We start from the raw sequence: 18216 nt of genomic DNA, 5'->3' as shown, positions 1-18216 counted from the left end.
GGCGCCTGGGTGGCTCAGTCGGTTGAGTGTCCCTCTTAATGTCAGTTCAGGTCATGACCTTGGGTTCGTGAAAATAAGTAAATGAATGAATGCCTGATTTGTGTGACTGAAGAGAGAAATAAGATGCATCTAAACCATTGTGTGACAACTGAATGTGACTTTATATAAAGCATTCACCAAGGTCCTTGTATTATTTAAGAAAAGGAAGACACCGACTAACTTTAAACCTGCAATCTGCATGCATCAAAAGAATAGAAACAGTGTATAAACTGCAAAGCAGTAGAGAAAAAACAGAGTGAAGGAAAGAAAGAAAAAAAAGAAACCCTTTTAATCGATTTAAAAGAATGAACAGGGGCTCCTAGCTGGCTCAGTCAGCTGGTGGAGCATACGACTCTTGATCTTGGGGTGTGGATTTGAGCCCTGGGATGCATGATGTAGAGATGACTTAAAAATAAAGTCTTTTAAAAAATTAAGGAATAAATGAAGAATCAGAAAAAGAAGAAACAGAAAGCACAAAATAAGATGGTAGAAATCCATATCTAAAACTATAACCAATGTAAACCTAGCTCTGAAACTGTTTATAGGAGACAGGAAGACAGGGACATAGGACAAGAGTCCTGTCCTTGCAGGCTGAAACCAGACATGGAAAGGAAAGAGTAGCAGGGAACCGTGGCTGAGGCACCCAGTGTAGCCAGGAGAGAAGGGAATGGCAGAAAACAGGGTCAGAGAGGGAGGAAGCGGGCCCAGAGTGACAAGCCAACACTCTCTGTAACAGCATCTGCTATGGAGAAGTCAGGTAAGTAGAGGTCTCCAAATGGACTACCAGGTGGGATTAGGGAATGGGTCAGGGTCCCTGTGAGAGCAGGTAGGAGTGGGGGGTGAAATACTCTGCTGTTTCAGAGCTGGAGAGAAGAGGGGGACAGAGGAGGCAGGGACAGAACGGGTGAACTCTTCTCTGTGAAGTCCTAGGTGGGGAGAGAGTGATACAGGAGTTGAGAGGTAGAGCCAAAGGAGAGGGAGACAGGTGTGTCTGTACCTGTAGGTATGGGACTGGGGCACAGGAGGATGTGCTCAGGCCTATGGAGGCAGCTGGGGCAGGATACCTGGGGATCTAGGGATGGAATTGATGGTAGGCATGTTCCCCCAGTGGGTAGGCACTGGTTCCCCAACTTGGGCCAAGGGTGCTTCAAAGGGCTGTGCAGTGGTGAGAGATGGGAAGAATTCTGAATTTCAAACGTGACCTGCTTTCAGATTAATGGCAAGTCCACAGTGAACTCATGGTCTGTGGCTAGTGAATGTGGCCCTGAAGGGCAGTGAGGCATGTAAACTCAGAGACCCCAGGATCAAACACCACAGTGTGGGATTAACCTACCAGCACTGCCAGCCTCCAAAGGGTACTTGATGCTCTTCAAGAGGCTGGCTTGGATGTGAGGAGGTTATGATAGGTTTGGCTCTTGTGTTTTACCGAACACATGCAGGATTGCCTTCCCTATCTGGAAGCCTATCCCATGGCTGCCCTCTGGGGAATCGGATGGGGTCACTGATGGCATTCAGATGTGACCCAGAGGACAAACCACACATAACCAAGAGTCATCACAGACGTTACAGTTTCCCATGTAAATCTGGAGGGTGGACATTCCTGCTTTCTGTGGGGATCATTCTTACCTGATTTTGATCCCCTACTTACTCCACACTGGGGGTGCAGAAGGAAGAAAGGGAATGTGGTCGGGCTACCACAACGGGATCCCCTATTCTCAGCTTCCAACTGTGCTGAAAATCCTCCCGTTTCCAACATCTCTCTCAGTACTCCCAAAATATACACACAATAGAGCATATATATTTAATATCAGAGATACCTTTACGATGATGGTTGCAGAAGACAGATTTAAACCCCCCCTAGAGGTCAACCCACTTCTAATAGTCCTTTTACTCCGTTTATAAATATATAGATGATAAAGATAAGACACACTGATAAAAATGCACAGAGCACAGAAATGAATTAAAGAGAAAACAAAAGGCCTCTGTAGTTGGGGGTAAGGCACTGGGGATGGGGGAAGGGTCAGGTCTTCGAGCTACACACATTAATTAGTAAGTAATAAGAACCAGTCATTTTACCTTTTGAAGCTGCTGATTCGACATAGGTTTTTGGCTCTGCTCTGGCTTCTCACATCTTTTGATCCCCCTTTTGGAGTCTGCCCTAATCTCTAGCCACCACCTCACCCCTTATTTGACAGTGCATTGCTTCAAGTATCTTTCTGCCTAATGCTAAAAATTTTAATTTAGCCTGTAGCACTGTGGCCAACTTGTTTTCTATTTATTTATTTATTTATTTATTTATTTATTTATTTATTTATTTAGCAAACAAAAATGAGTTGGGCCCAACAGTGACACAGGCTCTCATGGGCTAGCCTGGCAACCTGGTATAGCTTGTAACAGGTCTCCTTTCTGTTTTATGCATGGGCAATTGGGGGACACTGGTAATCGTAGGGGCCTCCGTAATCCCAATTTCTGTTCTACCAAAAGAGTTCTCCCCTAATCCCTGTACAAGGCCTTTTACGAAGTTAGGCTTTGTGAGCAGGGGCTCTGTGGCCCAACTACTCAGGGCCAGCCTGGTTCTGACACCTGACCTCGGGAAAGTTATTCCACCTAAATGAAGAGATATGTGGAAAGTGCTTATACTAATGCCTGGTCCATATTAAGTGCTGTGTCATTAGAGAGCTGGGTGAGATTAGTTAAGAGAGGCATTTGCCCCTAGTTCCGGGAGGCCAGAGATCCCTTTGAGGCTGGCAAGAGCTATGGGTCCTCTCCCCAGCAAAGTACACATACATGCACATAACCCTCTGCACAGCTGCTGGTGCCCCCCATGCTGCAAGGCTCAAGGACCACTGGTCTTGGCCCTCTGGTCCTCTCTATGCTGATGTGAGGATCTCAGGCGCGAAACTCTGTGGCAATGGTTCAAGTCTTAAGTTCACAAGCAATGGCCTATTGAGCAACTCCCTCGTTTCAGGTTCCGCTTTTGGCAGAAATGTTACACCTTTCTTCCCCAAAGCCCTTCTGACCCTTGCCAGTTTTGCTCTTGATTCAGGCCAAATCCTCCTTGGGTCACCTTAAGACTATCACTCTGTGTGCAACAAAGCTCCACATGCTCTTTGCGAATCATTCTGGTCCTTCTGCAAAGCTCTGATGGTCAGGCCACTGTCCAGCATTGGCTGAAGTCAGACCACTGCACGGACTGGTGCCTGCTGGGCTCCCACCGAAGGCCCTGCAGAGGTGGATACTGCAGACGCCCAGGCCCTCACTCTTAATAAGCTTAGAAATGGCACAAAGCAGGAAAAGCCAAAGATGACAGAAGCCAGAAGGAACTCATGAGATGATCTAATTCCCTCATTAACCCAGAGAAGTGACTTCCCCGTGGCCACCCAACTCATTCACAGCAAAGCTGAGAACTTAGCCGGTTCAGTGCTTGGACTCCTTCGGCATTTTTCAGGCTTTACCAGGCAGGCGAGTTGTGTTAAAATGCAGATTCTGCATTTCTAACAAGCTCCTAGGCTGCAATGCTGCTGCTGCTGGGGGTAGATGGGCCACTGAGAGTAAGCAGGAGTTTATGTCACAGTCAACAGACTATTCCACCCTAGTTAAAGCCTCCTCATCCACCCTTCCTGTGCTGTTTAAATGTTCTTTCTTCAGGAAAGCCTCCTCCTTCCCCTCCATCCTCCCTGATTATCAGCTCCCATGGCCTCTGTACTTTTCCCTTTGAAGCGTTTATAACAACTGTAATTAAAGAGTATTTGTATAATTATTAGCTCAGTGTCTGTCTCCCAGGGAGACTACAAGCTCCATGAGGTCGGGCCCAGCACAGAGAGTGGTAAGTCATACTATCAGCCAAAGGAGGACTGTTGTGGTCTGGAATGGCCTGGGCCAGCATTCTGGAATAGGAAGGGATGGATCATACACCTTCTGGATGGAAAACACCTTCTGGAGGCCTCAAGACCAACAACGACACTGCTAGCTTTAGAATTCCCCAAGTTTCAAACACATACCAACTGAAATTTAAGTTGAAAAGCATCTTTCAAAAGAAGAACATCTCCTGAATGTCTATCAAGTGCAAAAGAGCCCCAATCTGGTACTAGCCACTCTGCCTAGGGAACAGTTAGGCCTCCCAAAGAAGCATTCTCTTGGAATCTTCGTTGGGCAAATGGTCTCTGAGCACTGTATGGGACCCGGCAACCACAGCAGAGGCCACGCTCCCTGTCTAGCCTCACTCCTCTGCAGACCAACAGTTTCTTTTTCAGTTTTTCTACTGCTATCCTTCTGAGGAACCCCAAAGCTCTGAGTGTTCAGCTCTTTGGTGTGGGCAGAAAGATGCCTGACCTCGTGGAGGAGGCAAAGTCTGAGGTCAGTTGGCCTGGGTTCAGGTATCAGCTCTGTGCCCTTGGGCAAGTGACTCCAACTACTCTGCGGTCTAGTTTCCCCATCTGCCAAATGGGAATAATGATGTAGCGAGCAGCAGCTGCAAGGACTCAAGGACAGAACAAATACACAGCACAAGCCTGGTCCCAGATCCATGATTATTATTATTCTCCCTCTATCCAGTACAATTCAAGGTCTCTCTATTGTTTGGCACAATCTCTTCTACCCAGTGGCTCCACCTATTCAGGATCGACTCTTCCCTGCTGCTCCTGCCTTACCTGTCTGGAGCTTGTCTGAAGCCATGACTCACTGCAAAACTCTGCAGGTCCCATCAATCACCTCCCTGTCCCCGCCTCTGTGTGTCACTCGTAGGTTCCTTCTGAGAGATAGGTCTTTTTCCCAATGCCCAATACACTTAATCACCAGGTATTATTGAGGGCCAGCCCTGTGCCAGGCTCTGTTCTGGGCACAGGGGGCTAAGCAATGAACAAAGGCTTTCTACCATCACGAGCTGATATTCCAGTAAGAGATCTGATATCAGCTCAGGTCTCTGGCTCTTCCTTCACCCCCATTCCTCTCCACAGGCCAATCTTAAGTAAATCGCACACAAGTACAAAGCACGCCAGATCAAAAAGCGCGGAGTGTGACTTAGGAACATCCCAGTGATTAAAATCCTGCCCCACTGAACTGGTGGACTTTGCTCCTGGTTCCCTAGCAGTCGTGCTGGCCTGTCAAATCCTCCAGAACAGAGTGTGTGTTTAAACACCTGGACAATGGGGTGCTCCGTTTATGTGTCTCATGCAGGTAGCATACACCCATGGTTTCATTATTCTCAGAGCCACACTCTTTGGACAGAGCCTGATTCAGGATTCCCAGCAGGAATAGAGGCCATGGCCTTGGGTTCAGGAGCACTGGAAATGGACTCTGAAAGCCCATGTTCAAGTGCTGGCTCTGCCAACAGAGTGTGGCCCCAGGCATGGAGATTTTCTGCGCCTCAGTTTCTTTTAGACAATCTCTGAGGTCTTTGAAGTCTAAGGGTTGCGATCAACCATCATTACCAAGAGACTCAGCAGATTCAGCTGAGATTCAGCTAATTCTCCTTAATTCAGCAACATGAGTCCCTGCCCTTGGACGTGGTGGCGAGCTAGCCAGATGAAGAGCCTGTGAGGAGCATCCTCTGAGATATACCTGACTTCTCCTTGGTTTATTTACTCCCTTCTAACTTCAAACTTGAACTTTTAAAGAAAACTCTGATAGAAATATCTCCAGGCCACAAGGCAAACCTAAAATAGAAGTCATGCAAAATCTCTGGTGGTCCCATTAGTCTCCCTTCCTTCAACTCGAGAACCATTCCAGACCTTGTCTGTCTCCTTATCTCTAGACAGAGAGCGTAAAATAAGTCTCTCAGTAGGCAATGCCAGGTTGGGATGGAAGTGACCCAAGTGCAGAACAAATGGCCTACCGGCCACACACCACAGGACAAGGACTCACCTAGGACTCTGCCTGGAGAACAGTAAGCACCTGCCCTCCCCTCAACTTACCGCATCTCCCTCCACAGACAGGTGGGCAACCAGGCGAGCCTGGAGGAAAAAAAAAAGTGACCCAAATGTCCAACTCCCCCTGCTCAAAAGAAAGCAGCTCTACTCCCACTACCCTCCTGTGAGAAAGCTAGGTCCTGAAGGTTTCTGGAACAAGAATGCATCTGGAACTATAGGTAACTACTTATGGGTCAGGCAGGTGCTTGGCCCAGGTGACAAAACCACCAAGAAAGCTCTAGAAAACAATATATTCACTTTAAAACAAGTAAGAAAGGTATAATCATACTTGGTCTCAAAAATCAAAACTGGACAGGCCCATGGATTGATCACAACCGCTCAAAATACATATTCTAATGTCTAATGACAATTAGGGGTGGTTTTCTTCCCTTCTCCCATAAGACCCGGTCCTTTGAAGGCCCCTGATAAGAGCACAACAGGGATGCAGGCCCAGGGGCCCTCTACTTGGGAGAAATTGAACTTTGACTGTTTGCGCTTACACGTGTCAAAGAGTAGCTTCAAAGTTGGCTGGGTGACCCCCGAGGGTGCAAAGTCCCGCTTTGCGCACCTGTGGGGGAATTTGGGTGAATTTCCCAGGCGCCCACGGGAACCGTTTACGTCCCCTCCAGGACAACCACCAGCTAGGAGTTTCCATTTTGCACAGAAATAAAGGCGCTCAGCCTGCGGCTCAAAGGTGGGCCACCAGGATGGTCATTCGCTGGGCCGCTCAGACAAGGAAGGACGAGCCCCTCGCAGTGTCCCTGCGAAAACCCACCCCGGCTGCGGCTCTGCCTTTGCCCCAACCGACGAAGAGCTCAGAGATACACTGAGGACCGTTTTGGGTTAGTTAAAACCCACGCCAGCACCTCCCTGGCTTCTTCTACCTTCCCAAACTACAGCCTAGACTGGAGGGAAGCAGTTGCAGCGACCATACAAGTCATCTTAAAAGGCAAGTTGGAAAAAAAAAAAAAAAATCCGACACGCACTAGTTAGCAAGTCCGCAGTTAGGGGGGCGGTGGCCCAGGGGCCGGGTCTGTGGGATCCGCGCGCCCGCAGGGGCTGCCCCGTCGGTCCCCGGGTCCCCGCGCCCACCCGGCAACCTCTCGGCCCCTCGTCTGACGCCGGCGATCACACCCCACAGCTCCGTCCAATTAGGAAAATGACCGCGAGGAGACCGAGCGAGGGGCGACGGGGAAGGGGAAGTGAGACGAGGGAGCCCAGGGACAGGCCGCGGGGACCCCGCCGGCCGGCGAGCGCCTTCAACAGGTTCCCCCGCCCGGGGCGGCCCGGGTCCCGCAGCGCACGGTGCGCGGCCGCCAGCTGCCTCCGGGGGCGCCCCCAGCCCCCGCCCCCCACGCGGCGGCGGCGCGCTCGGCCCTCCCCCGCCCCCCACCCCCCACCCGGGACGGCGGGGACGCGCGCAGCCCCCCCCACCCGGAGAATAAAGTTTGTGGGCAGCCGCAGGGGCGGGGCGGCGCGGCGAGGGGGTGAAACTTTGAGTCCCGGGCCGGGTGTGGGGGGAGCGCGCGGGGCGCCGGGACACCCACGTGCGGGCCCGGAGCCGCCGCCGCCGCCGCCGCCGCCGCCTCCCGGGCCTCCCGCTCCGCCGCCGCCGCCGCCGCCGCCGCCGCCGCCACCGCGGCGCTTTCCTTTCATTTCTGCTTCTCTCGCTCCCTCTCTCTCTCCATTCGCGCGCTCTCCTCGCTCTCGCCCTCTTTCGCTCGCTCCTCGCTCCCTCCTTCCCCTCCCCCTCCCCCCCCAGACGCCATCTCTCCCTCTTTCCCCGGCTCTCCCTCTCTCCCTCCAGCTCCCCGGCATGAGGGAATGTGGAAGTGAAAGGAAAAGACGACATGTTTGCAGCGCGGCGCGGGCCTGCGCGCGGCCGTCCCCGGGGAGAGGCGGGGGGCGGGTCGGCCGCGGCCGCCGCGACCCACCCCCGCGCCCCCCGCGCCCCCGCCGGCGCGCCGCCCGGGGCTGCGGGGCCGGAGCCCGGGGGCCGCGCGGGACACTCACCCTGGTCCGGGCGCGGCTCCTGCGCTGGGGCCCTCGGCGGGCCGGGGCCGGGGCCGGGGCCGGGGCCGGGGCCGGGCCGGGGCGGGCCGGGGGCTCCTGGCTGCCCACCGCCCGGGCTGCTGCTGCGCGCCCGCCGCCCGCCTCCACGCGCGCCCGCCGCCTGCTCCTGCCGCCCTCCCTCCGGCTCCTCTCTTTCTCTCCCTCGCTCTCTCTCTCTCTCCCTCTCCCCCCTCTCCCTCTCCTCTCTCGCTCTCTCTCCCTCCTGCTCGCTCTCTCGCTCGCTCTCTCTCTCCCTCCCTGGAAGAAGGGAATGAGGCAGGGCTGACGTGAAGGGATGCAAAACAGCTCCTCCTAACCCAGCTCGCAGAGGAAGAGAGACAGAAAAGCAGCCCTTTTATCTCTCTTTTGTTTTCTCACTTCCTTCCACCGCCCCCCCCAGCACCCCCCTCTTGTCAGCCCAAGTTTTCTTTTCTCTTTCTACCGCAGAGAGGATTTTTCTTCCTTTCTTTCTCTTTTCTTTCGGTTCAACTCTCCCACTCAAATTGAAAGCCTGGAGGGTTTTCTTTCTCCTTTTTTTTTCTTCCCTCTTTTCTTCCTTCTTCCTCCTTTCTTATTTCTCTAAAAGGGTTTTGTTTGCTGTGGGAGTTTCGTTTGAAAATCAAGTCACGCCTTTTTTCCTCCTTTTCTTTCTTTCTCTCTTTTTTTTTTTTTTTTTTTCTCCTCTCAGCAGAAAAGGGGAACAAAGATTAACTGAAGCGGGGGAGAGGGGGAGCGTCAGAAGCTCGCATGGAAATGGGGGCCCCCGGGCCGGCCCCGCACAAAGGGGGCCCGAGGGCTGCGCGCCCCCTCCCCCCTGGGAAGCCCGGGGCGTCCTCCCGAGAGGAGGGTCGGCGGGGGCGGGGGCCGCGGCGGCCGCTGGGTGCCGGTTCCTTCCGAAGTGCGGGCGGGGGCCGCCCAGGCCGCCCCTCCCCAGCCAGGGGTGGAAAGCTGGGTGTGTGCTTGACTTATATATTTTTAAAGTAGGCAGATGGGCTTGGAACAAACATCCCCGCAGAGCACTGAAGTGTAAAAGAGCCTTTAAACAGCTGTTTGCAGAGCCCTGGACGGCCAGGCTCGAGGGAGCGGCGCGGGCTGCGAGCGCGGGGCCGGGGTGGGAAGGGGCTCGGAGGCGGCGCTGGGATCTCCCCACCCCCCCCGCCCCCGTGGGCTCTGGGATCCCAGGGCCTGGGCCCCGGCTCCTCCTCCCCACCCAGCCCCCACCCCGGGCGCACGGCTGGGGGGCGCCGAGGCGTGGCCGTTGCCGGCGCTGGGGTCAGGCCCCAGGCGCCTCCTCCTGGGCCCGCGGGCTTTGGCACCGCCTGGCCTCCCCCAGACCCCGCTCCCGGGCGGGCCGGACCCTCGGCCTCCGACCTCGGGAACGGCCGCCACTCCGAGCGGCTTCTCGACTCCGAGGCTGGGCCGGTCGTGCGTCCCCCGGCTGAGCCGGGCAGAGCCGCCAGGAAGGGTCAATTATTCATGGGGCGCCTGGGCGTGCTCCCAAGACCTGCTCTGCCCTCAGCTTCTCCGGAGAAGTGGGGAGAAAACAAGGCAAAAGTTCCCAAAGTTGGCCACGTTTCTCATTTTCCCAAGTAAGTATTGAGCACCTGCTGGATGCCTGACCCTTGGACTGGGGCTGCTGCCAGCGGCTGGGGGAGAAACGTGAGGTCTCCGGGGGCCCCGAGAGTTTCCGCAGGAAACAATGCCAGAGCCGGCTGCAGCCCAGGACCAGGTCATCGAGAGGAAGGAAAGCCTGAATCCTCACCCCTCCCTCTTCTCTTCCTTCCCCTTCTCTTCCTTCCTCCCGGCGGCTTCTCCTTGGCTCCACCCCTTCTCCTCATCAATTCCTCCCACACTTCCCTGCTCTCCCTGGCTTTTCACTGGAGGGTCCCTTCTCCCAGCGAGGAGCAGATGCTGAGCCCCATTGTCTCTTCCCCAGTGACTGCTGCCTCCCGGGGACAGGACCTGCCACTCTTCACCCCTCCCCCTTGCCCATAGGCCTGGGCCTTTGGTGACTGGAGCCCCAAGGCCACTGCCCCTCGCCCCACCCTAAACCAGCTCCTGGTGTTGTGAGCAGTGACTCCAGTCCCTCAGAACATGGTTTGTTTTCTGCCTGGGAGTGAGCAAACAGTAGCCTGAGACTTTGCTTTTAGCAAGGAGAACACCATGGTTTTCACATCAGAGCACTGAGCCTGGGATGACCCCAGAGCATTCGCCTACTATGCCCTCTTCATAGGATAGACAGGAAGCCACATTGCTGTCATTTTATATCCTCCCACTTTAGTGCACCTAAGCTGTATTCTCCAAACAAAGCAGAACACAGCTCTGCTAATCAAGCATTCATTCGTTTAACAAATGCTTACTGACTACCTGCTCTGTGCCCGCTACTGTGCTGGCTGCTGAGGACCTGACCATGGTCACACTTGGTCCTCGCTTGGGCTTTGTAGCCTTGCAGGGGAGGGGAAGGGGCCCAACCACAAGTGCTGTGGGACACATACCAGGATGAACTGAGGAAGCACCGAAGAGGGTACTTGGACTGGAGCGCTCAGGGATGGCTTTCCGGAGGAGGTGACATCTAAATGAGTAGGCCCGTGCCAGGCAAATGCATGGGAAGGTACAGCCTGTCCAAAGGCCCCAGGGCAAGAGAGAACATTCTTACAGATTCTTGGAATTGCCACAAGTATTTGCTGCAGTGTGGAGTGCATTGGGGGAGTGGGGAATAAGGACTGTTAGGTGCACAAGTCAGAGGAGAGGCCAGTGCGGAGTGTGTCAGGGCACAAGTCAGGGAAGGGGTCCAATATCAGTGAGATGTGCACATTTTAGCTTCTCCCACTTGCTAGCTTCATGAAATTGGGTGATAGCAGCCTCAGTGAATAACTTAGACTCAGTTTCCTCACTCCTGAATTGGGGTTAAGAAGACCTGTGGGCTGCAGAGACAGGGTCTTCTGTTGAAGGGCCCAGGCTTATTGCTGCATATCCCTGGGCAAGTTGACCTAAGTTTTCTCATCTGTAAAATGAGGATGAAAGCTCCTGACTCACAGGGTTGTGGTGAGCCTTACCTGAGCCCATGCCCAGCACAGGATCTGGGACGTAAGTACCAACATATGGTAACTTTTATTCATTATTATTATAAATCAGGGAGTGACTGACAGGGAGGTTCCCTTACAACCTGGAAATGACATTACCCTCTGGGTTGAAACCAAAGTGACTCACCATGTCAGAAATGTGATGTGCTCTCTGGGGAAGAATCATTCCTTCAAAGATGGCCTGGAAGGTGACTGGGATTGGGTGGTGACTGGGATTGGGGGAACACCTACATCTGATCAGGATGTCCAGGGTGTCATCTCCCGAACATGACTGGAATGTGCAGACAGGAGTTACAGAGGCCTGGCCTGATTAGTGGAGTTGTAGTCTACCTGAAGAACAAATAGGAATCAGAAGTGATGGGGGCCTCATAAAATCCAGGAGGGCCCCTAGGAGCAGACACCTGGCTGCATTTGCTTAGTGGAGAGAAGTAGACACACAAGTTCACGCCGAGAGGGAGAGAGGGAGGAAAAGAGATTATTGACTCCTCCAGAGCCCTAATTAAATCGATTAGAACCTCTCAGGCCTTTGCTTGGGTTTCTCATTCCCCAAGCAACGCAGGTAAACTTGGCACCAGCAAAATGCCCCCTGGATAGAGGTAGACCCCGGCATTCCAGTTCATGCATTGTAAACACTTTATGCTTCTATTATTTCTTTATGACACGAGTTCATTGTGAAAGAATTTGAAAACCAGCTAAGCCCAGCTGAAAAAGAACCCCCTGTAGAGACATTATATTTTGGTGTATATCCTTGGACATTTGATATCCACATATCCTCACATAAATGCACACATCATGATGAAACTGCGCAGAGTGAATCTTGTTAAGCAGATGAATAGTGATACATGTAAATATGTTATTTTTACAAAATTAACAAAAATGACATAGCACTACACCTACTGAATTACAGCCACTTCTCCCCGGTAACAGGCCACAAATATCCTTCCCTGTGCGTAAACGTCCACATTATCACTCTGAACAAATGATACTATTCCATGGTGTGCATATGTCTCAATTTGTTTAAACAAATTTTTGCACTGTGAGTTGTTTTCCAGTTTTCCACTTTTCTACTTTTATGGATCTGCTCTGGTAAACATACTTCTATAGGCACCGGAGTGCCAGGTGGATGTGGATGTCATATTCTGCTCATCGTTTTGTTTATTTTTATTTTCATTTTTATTTTAAAGATTTTATTTATTTATTCATGAGAGACACAGAGAGAGAGACACAGAGACATAGGCAGAGGGAGAAACAGGCTTCACGCAGGAAGCCCGATGTGGGAATTGATCCCAGGACTCCGGATCACACCCCAGCCAAAGGCAGATGCTCAATCGCTGAGCCACCCAGAGTCCCCTGCTCGTTGTTTTAGATAGGAGGAGACGGATGCACAGAAATGTTAAAACAAAACAAAACAAAAACCCACAAACTTCCCAAGGCCACAGCTGTGGAGTGGCTGGACCAGACCTTGAAGCCAGCGTTTCAGGTTGGGAGTTCCTTTCCGGCATGTCTGTTTTCTCTTTTTCTTTAGAGCAACTGTTCCCTTCATGGACCTCCCTGTTACCTTTTTTTTTTTTTTTTTTTCACAGATTGCTTCCCATGACAACTGGTCAGGGCAGGTGACCCACTTCCTTCTCTGATCCCTTTTTAAACTTGAGGAATGTCCACTTCTGGGGGCAGTTGGGAGGAATAAAAGCAAGTAATGTATGACACGGGCCACGTGACACTGTATTTCATAAATTGTAAAGACCATGTGAATGTCAGGAGCTCCCATCAAGGGGCTAGACAAACAGATACCACTGCTATTGAGCCAAGTCCCCTGACCTACCTCAACCCAGGAAAGAAGCTTCTAGATTCACACTAGAGAGGGAGAAATCAGCTCTCGTGATGCAGAAGAAGCAAATGGAGGCCTCTCCTGGGAATGCCATGGTTGCCCGCCTAGAGCAGAAATGGGAAGGAAGGTTTGTCATTATAAGGTGTGCTCATCCTCATGGTCTCCCTGAAGGAGGATGCATTCATGCCACAGGCCTTCCAGAATGTTCACATCCATCTCTGAAAATCTGAGGATCTTGTAAGCTGAGAAAAGAGATGAAACACAGCTCTTCAGTGTTTCAGTTGATGTGTTCGCCAGAGTAACTGCTTGGAGGTGAATATTAAAATCTGTTTCTTTCAATTGACAAAACCAAACAGACATTTAAAAAAGTATCAACAGTTGCTTTACAATATTTAAAATTCAAATTTTAGGGGATCCCTGGGTGGCGCAGCGGTTTGGCACCTGCCTTTGGCCCAGGGTGCGATCCTGGAGACCCGGGATCGAATCCCACATCAGGCTCCTGGCATGGAGCCTGCTTCTCCCTCTGCCTGTCTCTCTTTCTCTCCCTCTCTCTGTGACTATCATAAATAAATAAAAAATTAAAAAAATATATTAAAAATAAATAAATAAAAAATAAAATTCAAGTTTTAGTATAAAGCCTCCCAACTGGAATCCAACCAGTGAAAGATGTAGGACCCCAGGGTCTTGCTAAAAGGGGCTATGGAAAAGCAGAGGTGGATCTAGGGCACCTGAAAGACCAGCTTAGTAGCCGGGGACTCAGAACTGGCGGAGAGTCACTAAGTACTGGGTTGGTGACTGGGCTTCCACGGAAGATGGGCCTTGACTCAAAATCCTCAGAACTATAGTTACAATTTAGGAATACCCAGGATTTCCAGGGCAAACCCAAAGGAAAGCGAAAGTCTGGATAAATGGGGCTAACCTCTGACATCTGCAGAATATTTTTCCAGGAGTAATGACAGGTTGCTTCAGATAGTCCACCTCTAGTCCACCTCCTCTGACCCCTTACTTGTGACCAAAGGAGCCTATTTGCATAAGTTTATTCCCATCCTCCCTTGGATCCATAACTTAACTGGCCTTCTTTGCATAAATATAAGAATAAAAATACGCCCAAACAAACACAGGTCATTGACCATAAACAGGAAACTGCTGGTGTCACCAAACAGTTAAAAACAAATAAATGCAAGAAAGCCACAATGACAACAGGTATTGCTATGGATGGGCTAATTGATACAAAGCCTGGAGAATTGTTTGGTATTAGAAATCAAGAGCAGTTTAAAAGTTGCTTAGATTCAGTAACTTTTGTTCTAGAAATCTGAGAGAAAGAATCAACAAAGTGGACAAAAATGCATGTTAAGGATGTTTATCAGAGTATTATTTATGTTGGCAGAAACTACAAACAAAACAAAAAAAGGAGAAGGAAATAACCTAAGTATTCAACAATGAAGAAATTTTTAAAGAAGTTAGGGTGTGCACATTTGATGTAATAGTGTATAATTATTAAAAACCATGTTTTGGGGGGTGCCTGGGTGGCTCAGTTGGTTAAGCATCTACCTTCAGCTTCAGAATCATGGGATTAAGCCCTGTAGTGGGCTCCCCACTCCTCAGGGAGCCTGCTTCTCCCTCACCCTCTGCCCTACTCCCCTGCTTGTGTTCTCTGTCTCTCTCAAATAAATAAAATCTTTAAAAAACAACAGCAACCATGTTTTTTTTTTAAGATTTAATTAATTAGCTAATTAATTTAAAGAGCACGGGTCAGGGGAGGGGCAGAGGAGAAGAGAGAATCTCAGACTCTGCTGAGCATGGAGCCCAATGTGGAGCTCGATCCCATGACCCTGAGATGGTGACCTGAATGGAAACCAAGAGTCTGATGCTGAACTGACTGAGCCACCCAGGCACTCCTAAAAGCCATGTTTTTGAAGAATATTTAATGACCTGGGAAATGTTTGTGACATCCTGAGCAAGATACAAAATTGCATATGCATCAGAATTCTATTTTTGTACAATTTTGTGTATACACATACATTTATCCCAAAAACACATATAAAATACTGAGAAGGAAGTACAAACAAGTTTAAAAAGTTATTTCTATTTGCAGGAATTATAGGCAACTTTTATTCCCTTCTTTGACTTTTAGTGTATTTGGTAAGTTTCTATTTTTTTTTCTTTTTTTTTTAAGATTTTATTTATTTATTCATAGAGATGCAGAGAGAGAGAGAGAGAGGCAGAGACACAGGCAGAGGGAGAAGCAGGCTCCATGCAGAGAGCCTGACGTGGGACTCGATCCAGGGTCTCCAGATCACGCCCTGGGCTGCAGGCGGCACTAAACCGCTGCGCCACTGGGGCTGCCCTATTTGGTAAGTTTCTATATTGACATTATTTTAAAACAATAACTTAAGTGTGGAGACCAAGATCTAGTCTCCTTATCCTCTCCACAGGCAACAGTGAAAAGACCCAGGCCAGGCCTTCAGGGAGCTTCCACTCTGTAGGAGAAACAGCCAAGCAAACAGCAAGTGAACTCTGCAGAATGCAATTATTTCTCCTCCCTTGGAAATGTTTGAAGACCTAGGAGGAAGGAGGAACCAGCGTTTTGGTTGCTGATGATTTGGGCTCTGGGTTGAATAGACTATCTATTGTGAAAGTGTATTGTGCAAAAGGAGAATGGGGCTTTTTATGAAGGGAGATAAAGAGGGTGCGGGGTGGGAACTGCTAGGCTGGGGGAGGAGGAGGCAGGCCTGGAAGTGGCGGGTGGACAATGGGCAGGGCTACCCTGAAGGTCCTTCTAAGTTGCCCTCTCCAGCCTACACCTGGGTCACAGTGTCCAGGGCCTGCCGAGTACTTGGCACTCTGTGCGGAACAGGGGCTCAGCAAATGTTTACTGTCCATAAGGATAGATGAATGAATAAGCATGTAATATCAGGGATCACTCTCATGAATTTCCTTTAAGGCATTAATTAAACATGTTGTCTGGAAAAGAAAGACCCCATTGTGAAGCCATGATGATGGGCAAGACAGGAGGAGAATTTATAGTCTTCACCAAGGCAGCAAGGTGTGTGTGTGTGTGTGTGTGTGTGTGTGCACGTGTGCGCGTGCGTGCACATGTCTGCTTTAATGTCACGAGGGTCCTGAGTTCAAGTTTGAAGGTGGCAACAGCTGGAGTCTGAGGAGCTCTTGGCTGTGGCAACCTATCAGGTCTGTGACCTTGGCTAGAATCAGTCTCTGAATGTTTCACTGCCTAGAAAATGGACTTAGGGCAACCTCACATTCATGGATTCATGGAGATCAGCCTCGATAATGCCTACAAGAGAATGCCGGTAGACTGCAAAGCACTCTGCAAATGGAATGAGTTTTTCACGTCAGTACCATTACCTATAAACCCCCAGGCATCACCTGCCTTGCCTGGCAGGGACAGGGGAGGGGGACCAAAGGGTGATGGCTTTGTTCTGTTGAATCTTCAGAGGTGAATTCTCCTTTTGCCTTTAATCTTCGCTTCATCAACAAACAAACAAACTGAGAACCCCCACAACGTGCTGGCCACCGTCAAGGGTCTCCCAGGCAACCAAGGGTGACACATGTAACACCAGTGATGACTTATACAAAGAACAGAAGAGGAGGACTCAGCTCTTATCTTTGGGAAGCCTTCTTAGAAGTGGTGACTTTTAAAATGAATCTTGAAAGAAAAGCGGGAATCTGCTCAGCAAAACTAGAAGGACAGGCTTTGAGCAGGGGAACAGACTTGAGGAAAGTTACTTACCCTGCATTTTTCTGCTCTGAAGCATCCTACCTCTGCTGAATGAGACAATACACGCAAAGGGCCCCGCATAGAGCCTGGCCTTCAGTGGCTACTGAAAAAAGCCAGTTCTTTGTCCTCTTGGTATCAAAATCACTTCCCCTTTGAAGCTTACTTCCTGTTCACATTTTGTGCTTCCCCCCACATCCCCCCAGAGTCCCTGGAGATATTGTGACTGTTGGCTTGGGTCATAAGTTACACTCAGCCTATTTTCCAGGATCCATAAAATAATTTTAAAAATGGAATTTTCGACCGTAAAGAAAATCCCAATACATTTGAAATACAGACCTCATATAGACCAACCAAAATTATGAAAACCAACAGTGTATGTGCAAAGTTCTACTCAAAAGTTTATTGAACTTATTTATTTATTTATTTATTTATTTATTTGAAGGGGGCAAGGGAGGGGAGGAGCAGAGGGAGAGGGACAAGCAGACTCCCTGCTGAGCACAGAGCCTGATGTGGGGCTCTATCTCAGGACCCTGAGATCATGACCTGAGCTAATTAATCAAGAGTCACACGCTCAGCCAACTGAGCCACTCAGGCGCCCCCCTCTCCAGTTTTTTTTTTTTTTAAGATCTTATTTATTTATTCATGAGAGACAGAGACAGAGCAGGAAGCCTGCTTCTCCCTCTTCCATGTCTCTGCCTCTGTGTCTCTCATGAATAAATAAATGAAATTTTAAAAAAGAAAAAAAGAAATGTCAGGAAAAAAAAACCCACATAAAGATAAGGAAGGAGGAGATCAGGCAAAAAGCGGAAAAAAATAAATCAGGAAAATGGGAAACAGTCGAATTGATGCATGTGCCTTTGCGTTGGTTTTTTTGGTAAAAACGAGGTCTGAATAATACAATGGACAAATGGAAGGAAGAAAAAAAGCAGAGACAAACACAAGGTGAAAAGGTGGGAAGAGCAGAAACAGACATTAAACATAAAAATACAAAAGGATATTATGTGACGTTGATGAATTTGAAAACTCCCATGAAAAAGGCAATTTTCTGGGAAGAAGAAAATAGAGAAGTTTCTCTATTTGACAGAATCAAAAGTAGAACATCTAAAGTACGTCCTTCGGTTTCTGCTCAAAAGCACCCTGGACAGAGAGGCTTCCCCAACCAACTTTCCCAAGCCCCGCGCCCCCACCGCTCTGTTTCCATTTCCCCGGCAGCGCTTCACACCATCTGATATGACATATGCCTAATTGCTTACTTGTTTCCCTTCTTCTCTCCCCCCTGGAATAGGAGCTTCCTGAGAAGAGAGGATTTGGTTTTGTTTTTTTTTAATTAAACTTTTTATTTTGACATAATTGTGTTTTTTTAATTAAACGTTTTATTTTGAGATAATTGTAAGAAAACCGCTTGGCTTGCTGCTCTATACCTACTGCACAGAACTGGGCCTGGCACACACAGTGGGCTCTTGAAAGAAATACTACTTTAATGAGTAAATGAATCGAGGAAGAATTTAAGGAAGATAATCAAGCACACTTCCCCCCCAAAGTTGTCAGTCTGGAGGGTTTTCCTGGGGA

At 49.8% G+C, this 18216-nt stretch overlaps 1 protein-coding gene and 2 long non-coding RNA genes across 4 annotated transcripts in view; 1 reads left to right on the top strand and 2 right to left on the bottom strand.

Annotated features, from left to right (window-relative positions):
• The window catches only part of ZNF710 (zinc finger protein 710), a 64039-nt gene extending 55965 nt beyond the window's left edge, over positions 1 to 8074 (bottom strand). Inside the window, exon 1 of the mRNA XM_077872618.1 lies at positions 7959 to 8074. The gene's annotated coding sequence lies outside the window, so the exon portion shown is untranslated. The remainder of the gene's footprint in view (positions 1 to 7958) is intronic.
• Positions 1 to 18216, bottom strand: part of LOC144298283 (uncharacterized) — a 176963-nt gene that overhangs the window by 85746 nt on the left and 73001 nt on the right. The gene's annotated exons all lie outside the window — the stretch shown is intronic.
• On the top strand, positions 6496 to 17561 carry LOC144298273 (uncharacterized). 2 transcript variants are annotated; one of them, XR_013365196.1, is made up of 3 exons: positions 6496 to 6898; positions 15108 to 15262; positions 15344 to 17561. It is a non-coding gene; the product is annotated as an uncharacterized LOC144298273 (long non-coding RNA). The 2 variants fall into 2 exon arrangements; XR_013365195.1 differs by lacking the exon at positions 6496 to 6898 and adding an exon at positions 9307 to 9590.

Source organism: Canis aureus, chromosome 2, assembly GCF_053574225.1.
Source record: "Canis aureus isolate CA01 chromosome 2, VMU_Caureus_v.1.0, whole genome shotgun sequence".
NCBI classification, from domain to species: Eukaryota; Metazoa; Chordata; class Mammalia; order Carnivora; family Canidae; genus Canis; species Canis aureus.
The sequence above is the reverse complement of the archived record's forward strand: the minus strand, read 5'-3'. Positions and strand labels throughout refer to the sequence as shown.